This window comes from Lepisosteus oculatus, chromosome 11 (genome assembly GCF_040954835.1).
Source record: "Lepisosteus oculatus isolate fLepOcu1 chromosome 11, fLepOcu1.hap2, whole genome shotgun sequence".
NCBI classification, from domain to species: domain Eukaryota; kingdom Metazoa; phylum Chordata; class Actinopteri; order Semionotiformes; family Lepisosteidae; genus Lepisosteus; species Lepisosteus oculatus.
The window spans coordinates 4631687-4640921 of NC_090706.1; positions in this window are offsets into that span (position 1 = coordinate 4631687).

A 9235-nucleotide genomic window follows, 5' to 3' on the forward strand; every position below is an offset into this window, starting at 1 on the left:
CACTCGGAACAATGCAGATACTTTGATTGTTGCCCAACCGTGGAGAAATGGGTTCTGCGGCAACTTTTAACTTATTTATTTTTCCTTCACAGACTTCGGACACTGAACAAACTAATAGACGTGAGCTGTCCCACTTTCCCAACCAGTTCAAAAACAATGAGCTCTCCTTCTTAAACTGCTGTTTTTTTTTTGCAAACAAGCTGTCTGATTCCTGGCTTAGGCCTGGACCTTTCACATCTGAATTTGAAAGAGAAACCTGTTCTTGTGAGTCTAGGACTTCAAGATGAGTACAATGCCCAAATTGGGGATGACAATGTAGCAGCTTTCTCCAGTTATAGGTGTATGGCAAATTCAGCAAAAACCTACTGAAAGAAAAGCATTACTGTAGCTGGTACTGTGAGCAAATGATCAGTAAACCTAGTTTCAGCGTTAACTTAAGTGCCACCTCCGCTCATTCCAAAACACTTGACGCACACCTATGCCAGTGGGCCTGCCTGCAGTTCATGTAGCTCCTATGCCTCTGAAAGATTCTTCCCTGCCATGTTTGCTCGGATGTATGTTTGCCCCAGAACCTACTGTTGAGTCTTCCTACTCTCCTTACAACAGATTGATCCAAGCTTCAACATTAGGTCCAATCTAAGTTGTAGAACTGCCTTAATACTGCAGCATTATTTATTTTGCTATTTTATTTTTATTATTTTTGGAAGGGGGGGATTCCTAAACAAGGCCTGGTAACAAATGGTTTGATCTTTAACCTCATCACGGTGGTTGGATTGGAGAAAAAGACCTGGGAGCAGCAACATTTGTTTGCGTGACGAAATGTGCGACTCTAATAATTTTTATTGCTGAAAAGGGGGTACCGACAAACTTCTGCTGTGGAAATACAATCTGCTTTAGTTTTCTACAGATTTGATGAGATGACTTGAGTGTTTAGAGATGTCTTTTTTTAAATACCAATGTCTTCTGCACATACATTTTCTTAACCTTTATTAAACTACATTTGAGGTTACCCCAGTGCTTATGATGTGCGCCATTTTTTTTTCCCACCCGACAGCCATGTGCATGTTAATCATGAGCTCGGAGTCAGTGCTAGTTTGGGTTGTCCAGTCCTTCAGCCTTGCTAACCACAATCAGCCAGATGGTGTTTAACGCGGGTGATCTGATCTCTGAAATCTCTCCAGTTACAGTGAAGTGAAAAGAAAAGGCCACACACAGACTGCATGCCATAATATCAGGGCAGTTCAGGGTAGAGTAAATGCCAAGGGGAGCTTAACTGTTATATTAGAATTAAAATTTAAAAAGGAAAATACTCCTTAGGTAGCTTCAAAAACTTGGATTAATCCTGTAATCTTTGCAATTCAGGTCTCAAGAACATTTAAGGGACAATTCCGGGTTTATCAAATTTTAAATGTGTTCTATGATCCCTAAAGGGGCGTAGTTCCAGCAGTGGGTATGGGAAGCTTACCCGGAATTACCAGGAATTTTGGATCTGGAAAACCATACCTGTTCAACTGGTCCTGGATTTGAGGGAGTGGATTCTCTGCTTTAGGGCACGCAATATAGGTGGGATTGTAACTACAGTGAAATTAATTAATTTCTCAGCCACTAGCTTGGAAAGAAACCTGTGGCTGAGAAACCATTTTAACTTCTGTTTTCTGATAAGCATTAATTGCCAGCTGGCAGATTTCTTGGCTTCCTACTGTTTTGTGCAGATTTTCTGCTGTACTTCCTCAGAAATTTCATGATTTGAAACAGCATGTAGGGCTGTGATGTGAGCTGATGTAGACTGTGAAAGCTAATGGACAGGAAAAAAAAGACTCATTTCAACTACAAAATGAAGTCATTACCATTTTTTTTCTTATGTCACTATTTTTTAATTTAGAAATTGATTTTATAAAAAAAACATTGCTGTAACAAATTGTAACGATTTTTAAATGTCAAAAACCTGGGTGGATATTAGACACTGTGGTCTGTAACTCTTAGAGTCCTGCAGGTTTTACTGTTAGCTTGAAATGGTCAGGTAGAGAGATCTATTGTAGAACACGTTAATGGACATGTTAATGTCTATTATTTAAACAACTGATTGATCCAATTAAGTTATTCAGCACTCAGCTAGACGGTAGATGGGAATACTGTAGTTCTGTCCAGGGCTAGAGTTGCATTCCCCCTGTTCTTGCTACAACTTGCTAAGGGGTGCCCATCCCTCCTCCCACAGAGCTGCAGTCCAGCGGGTCTTATTGGTCACCCCAAAGCCACCAAATTGTAAAAGCTTTCAACATGTGGGTTTTGATCGGTTTAGTCAGTTAATTGATTCAATTAAGTCAGGAATGGCCAACCGTGATCTTTGAGTGCTACATGGTGTTGGGTTTTAAACTTCAGATAATCACTCTACAACTTAAAGCACAAATTACCCCTTTAACTGGTCAAGATGACGGTGTTGCAGGTGTTTAGAAATTGATGTTGATGACTGAAAGGTAAACACTGCAGGTTTTTAGATCACCAGGAGCCGAGTTGGCCACCGCTGCACTAATGGTGGAAACGAGTAAAATTGAGAGATGTTCACGATTTAGAGGATGCTATTGATTTTAATTACTGAAGTTTGCACAATGTTGTGCAATCAGTTCTTTAGTGTTAAATATCTTGGTACCACAAAATAAATAGTTAAATAAGTCTAAGGTCTTTGAAGTGGGTCAATCACTTTGCAATCAGTTGATGTTCCTCAAATGGGGTTTACCACTACGTTAAAAAAGCCTGAATTGCCTGGATACCATTTAGGTCAGGGGTGTCCAGCCCTGCTCCTGGCAGTGAATAGGTCTTGTAGCGTCACCCTGGATCACCTCTTTCTAAAGACTGGGAACCCATCTAAGTTGTTAATCAATTAAGCAAGTAATGTCACTTTTGAGGAACTCTGGTCCCCGAGAGCTTAAATGTATGATTTGTGTTCCAAACTATCTCTGAATCTCCTGCACTTAAGCAGGTCATTGGTCGGGGTTAAAGCATTCCCATGGTGGCAACTGATGAAACCTGCTAGATTGTGGCTCTCCAGGACCAGGGCTTGTACAAAAGACTTAGCTTCAATTTTTAGTAAATGTCTTGAGTCTTACTTTACTGTGTACTGGATGTTTTGAGTGATAAAAAAAATCCTTTGCATACGTTTATATACATCTAATACCAACCCCCCCTTACACAAACGTTCCTCATCTCCTGTGCGTAGACTGTTGTGGGGGTCGAGGGATCCACCTGGGAGATATGTTGTTGAGACTGGGTTCATTCAGCACTTGAGTAAAGAAAGGGGAATTTGGTCTGGACTGCTTTGAATTTTGCCCATAACATTTGTGAACCTCAAAAACAATTCCAAACAGTCATGTAATAAGCTAATCGAGTTCTTAGAAGCCAATTAACCTTTTTTCCTGTTTAAAATTCAATTAAAAATAACAAGCATTTCCACAACACTGAGACTAAATGTGCAAATTGGGTCTGGTTCCTGGCAGTGACGGGGGGTGGGGGGCAACTAGGTTAGCTTTTCGTTGACGGGATGATTGAATTTAGCACCCCAAAATTCAAGGTGTCCACAAAGAACCCAGACCTGGCATCTCCCAGACAGACCCCTCGATCCCAGGGACCAAATACCAGGCTCATTCTGCGGCACTCTTATATTTAGTGGGTAAATAATTTAAGGTGTATAAAGAAAAGTGGTCATTTTATAACGGAATTCCTACGGGGAACGGATGTCGGCGTCAGTCGGCACCTGCTGCAGCCTTCTCCCACTCTCACCTTGCTGGTTCCCTTTTCGATGTTGTTGATTCTATTTTAAGAAAATGTATTTATTTTAAGCGGTAATAATAAAGTATTTATTTAATGAACAAAGCCAGACTGAGGACTCATCTGCTTGTTTGGACGAGGCGTGTGTGGGAGGGGTGCGCTCAATCCACGCCCCCTGGGGAAGGGAGTGATCCCTTTGTGGTTGACTGGCAGGGCCTTGCTCTGAGCTGCTATACTGAAGACACCACTAGCAGCAGAAGACATGAACGGCGCTACTCATCCGGCACCTTTTTCCGGGCAACTTTCAAAACAATCGGGGAGTGTACAAGGGAAGTAAACAAAAGGGATTCACCTTCTTACGACAATAATGAAACAATGAAAGGTAAGGAGATTACTGTAATACAGTGATGAGTTGAAGACTATGTCCAGAAAGTGTATTGCAAGGTGCCGACACAAAGCCGCCCTGCTGCTTCCAGGTAGCAGTTAGGGAGATCCAGTACACAGATAAGCTGGATGGCTGATAACCACTGGTAAAAACTACAGGTGGAGGTCATAGTCCCAGCAGAGCTGACAAAGCCCAATGTAGGATTTGGCCAATTACACTGGAGCTTAGTCGAAGAGCACAAAACCACATATTCCAATTCAAAATCGAAGTCGGGTTGCCTGCAACAATTCAGCCTGTGCAAACCTAGTGCCAAAGGTTTTAAAATGGGAAAGGCATGCATGCACTTTCCTTTCTGGCCGCTATGGCGAACACTTTCAAGAATGTTTCAGGAAGGCTGGGCTGAGCACTACCCCTCAAAAGCAGCAGTGAAAAGCGGAAGCTGGCTGCACCGGCCATGGCAACACACTGTAATACTCCCCACTTGCTCCTGTAGCCCAGGGAGGGCGTGTCAGGAAATATTGCATTTCACTTTAAATAAAAAGAGACTGCAACTTGAAGGAAACAGGTTGGCGCAGGATTTGTCATTTCAGAAGCCTCACAGTGGCACGGAGATAAAGGAAATGTGGTTTTAGAGTTCGTTATATTGAATAGGGTGGGGCAGAGCCACCCTGAAGATATGTTCTTGACACTGGGAACGTCACCTGCTCTGATCCTGGCAGGTCCACACAAAAGCAGTTTTGGATCCAAAATACCTCTCTCATGCACTGCTCACCGAATGTCAATTTCCAGGTGTGTTGCAAAGGCACCACAGATAAACAGCACATGCACACAGCAAACACCAAACAACATACCAGAAGCACTGCCGGTTAAACCCCCTTTGAATGACATGTCACGGAAGTTTGAGACAAGGATCTGCAGGGAATTCTCAGGTCGTTTGGAGAATGAAGGTTTTACCAGGGGTAACAGGTGTAAGAGGATAATTCCGCCTGCAAAACGGCGGAATAGTCCTTTTCAGGACTTTTAATCGGATGTCTATACACACTTTTGCCCTCAAGTCCTCATAGAAAGAGCAAATGATTTTCACCTTGCTCGTATATGTTGGCTGTCCCTTTATTGGTGCTATCTCATACAAAGATGCATTCAAGAGCAAAGGGAGAAAATGCAAGGAGGCAGGGATTCTGCAGAAACCTCACTCACTTGACTGTTCGTTATTTCACACTAGCATGTCACCCTCAGCTACAGGATTACTCAACGCTCTTCCTGTGAATTCATTACTCTCTGAATAAGTCAACAGTGAAGCCTGGATTGTCCAGAAATATATGACCAATTTTTTTTCTTTTGTAAACCCCAGAAAATTTTTGGCGTCAACACAAAGACGATAACTGAAAGTGCAACCTGCCATTTCCATGACAAAAAAAAGAAAAGAGAAGGGTATTTTTGCCGTGGATTTGAAATTAATCCAAACACAATAATCAAGAAGATTATCTGAGGTTTTCGGTTTTCTGCACTCTCTTGAAGGCCAACCCCCCCCCCCCCTTCAGTGGCAAGGGCTTTCTATTTAAAGAAACTGCAGCCGTCAACAAACAACTTTTCGCTCAGCTGGTCCTGCTCCTGCTGCTTCTCTGCAGATTGGAGCGGGCCTTCGGTGTCACGACGGCAGAGCTGCTTCTAGGGTGGCTTTCTCAGTTAGGATCACATCGAATCACCCGGCGACCCCCAAGCCCAGAAACAAAGCCTGGATGGACATCCAAAACAATCTGTGTTAAAGAAGTAGTCTACGCTCTAGAAATTACCGGTACTGAATATGTTACGCAGAATAAGGAACCATCTCTGTGGTTAATCCTTAAGCTGACTTGATTCCGGCAGACTGCTTACAAATATCTTGAGACCATATCCCCAAACTGACGACGGAAATTCAGAAACTCCAGTGTTTTTTTCAGGTTTTGTGTAACTTTTGTAGCTTGTCAACAACTCGGCACTCGAAGTACAGACTTCAAAGAAACAGGTTTCAAACCCTTTTTGAGAAACGTATAGCAGCTGGAGAATAGGCTATCCTCTTTTTGGCCATTACATGAAATTCAGTACAGTACAGTACTCCAGTGCAGTACAGTGTGCGCCTCAGCTACAGAAGCAGCTGTTAATACCTCTGTGTCATATACAGAACAGGCTGAAAATGTGTCTCCTTGTTTGAGTATACACTACCACATCCTCCTAACCTGTTACTACAAGGTAACCTGAATATTTCTTAAATCCCAGCAGTACTCAGTATTGTGTGCTTTTCTTAAATGATCCAGCTTTGCGTGAGCAGATTTTACCTGTTCATTACTAGCTGCTTTATAAAAACAGAAGCAAAGATACTTGGATGTTGTCTAAACTGAAAAATGCTTTTTGTAGTGTCTCTCAGAATGCCACATTTTTAGTAGCAACGGAAGCTTGAGATGTTCATAAAGTCGTGCAGGCACATACACACTCCACGGAGAGCTTAAAGTGGAAAAACCCAGGCATGGACAGGTTAAGAGGAAAATCCATCTCCACTTGTCAAGCAATTGGAGCAGAGCTTTAGAGAGGATTAGGGACAGAGAAAAGCAAGACAGGACTGAGAGGGAGAAGGATCTTGAAGACATACAGGCTCAAAAAAGGTGCTCTGAGTGCCCAAACTAGATTAGATCATCAGCATGCCCGTAAAGAACCGTGTTGTGCATAGCCCTTTAAAGAAAAAAAAACGGTTGTTGTTAAATCACTTGCAAGGTGGTTGTGTCTGATGTGACTGCCTGATCTTGGCAACCACTGCAGGAAATATGATTAAAAAAAATAACTACTGAGCAGCACAAACACACAGAAGACATCGCAGAAGGACAAAAAATCAAGTAAAAACATTTCTTGACAAACTTTTCGTCTTTTGGCAGCAGGACCGTCACATGGACACACATGTGATCCTTCAACCTCAGAAAGTCTAAAGTACATTTCAGGTCCAGCTGACATAACATAACTCTTGTGCACAACAGCACAGGTGTTAAGAGAAACACATACGATAACCAATGTTTTTCAAACCTGGTCTATTCTGGTTCTGTCCTGTTTCGGTTAGAACGAAGACACAAAGGAGATCACAAAATTCAGTGGAGAAAACACTGACAGGGAACTTTGCCCCTCCTATAAAAAATGAAAAACAACCAACAGAACGTCAATATTCCAACTGTATTTACCAATTATTTGATCTTATTTTCGACATGTGTCATTCACCTGAGGTGTATTGTTTTTTTTTAATTTTCCCCAACAAGTGCTCTGTGAATTGCATGACTGTGCTTCATGCAGCTCCTTGTAGTTTCTCATCATACAGTACCTTTCTGTGAATCACTTCTGCTCACTATCAAATGCGGCATTTCTGTATTTGTCCAGCCCGAGCTACTCTAACTGACTCTAAATCATCCTAGATTACACTCTGTCTTCTGAGTGCCATGTATGCTGTTTTTCACACTTCCACCGTTCTAAGATAAAGAGCTCCAGATATCTGTTAATTCAGATCTGACGCCAAGTGGGCTCAGTTCTGCATTACAACAAGCCTATAGATGTTTGTCTTTAGGCACTTTGGATACATCTACGAGTTTCTGAGCTCCATAGCTGGTGGTATATAAATAAAAAAGGCAAAGCCTGGCCATCTGGCACAGATATTGTCAAAAACAGTACGTCATACCCTCACTTTTCTCAGTTCAAAATGTATAAATTTATGTTGACCTATTTATCTGTTTGTATGCCTATATATGTAAACCTTTAAACACCAGGATATTTAATCTAAATTCATAATCTAAATACATATATCTAAAATTAATGTAATCTGGAATAAGACATACAGTGCTATTTAATCAAAGAGATTTACAACAACCTGCCCTGATGCATCTACAGTACATTCCATCGATGGTGCATTAATGGAGAGACAAAGGCCACACAACTTAACATGACCTTCTGCCATTCAGGACCCACCGTGCAGGTGTTAATTCTTAAAAACTCACACTTCTGACACGAATTAAAGCATTTTGTGCAGTAGGGTGTGTCTGCTCTCCTGATCTGAAGTGTGACTTCATTTTGCTCTGCCAGTGTGCACAGGTATGTGTGTGTGCCAGCGTCAGCGTCTGTGACCGCGCTGGCGTTCCAGTTTTGCGTGTGTAGACTTGTTTACAACTCTTGACAGGAAGGATCAAAAACCTGATTCTGCTTGTGGGTCTCAGTTTGGTTTTTGAGAGATTAGTAAGCATGTTTTTCCAAGCTCATGTAAAAGAGTGGTGAGTACAGCACAGGTGTGCCTTGTAATAATAAATACATGGCCATAGTCTGCTTGTTGTCCATAACCAACACCCTGAGGTTCCATAATAACCCATATCCCAGTACTGCAACATTTTACTGTCCAGGAATACCAAAGCACTGTTCATGTTGGGCGTAACAAACAACAGAGAGAAGGCAATGATGCTTGAGATGACAACCTCCATTCTCTCAAGGTCTATCCTCTACAGCCACAAAATAACACAGTTCACCTAACAGAGGCTTGGATCATTTCCAGAGTTCAACATTTCCATGATTTGCATGGCTACATCATCACGTCACAGGCTTCCCACAGACAGTCCTTCTGCGTCAGCACTCAGTACAGAGGTGTAGGCAACTTTGCTTGTTTTCTGGTTATCTGTTTTCCCCCTGTTTTTTTCCATTCCAGGCAGACCTGGGAGTCTTGTTTTGAGTTTACCACCTCAATGACAGCACGCAGATTGCTCAATAAAGGGCTAGACATGCCCAGATCGGAAAGACGGATCAAAACAAAGCTGCCATTAATCAACCCACTTGAAGTGGACAAGATGAAGGCAAGCAGACAACAGACCTAACTTTACCACCCCAGCGCAGAGGCCACACCGCTGTCTGTGTTGAGGACACTATGTCCACTGCCACGCACAGGGTTTTCCTGGTAGACATGAAGTTAGAAGGTTGTGCCTCGTTATCAGGCATCCTCAGCATTTTTTGTTCTATTTAGATTTCAGCCTTGGAAACCTCTCCCTCAGTCACTCTGTGTAAGATCCACACAGGACTGGCCGGACAGCCTGTTCT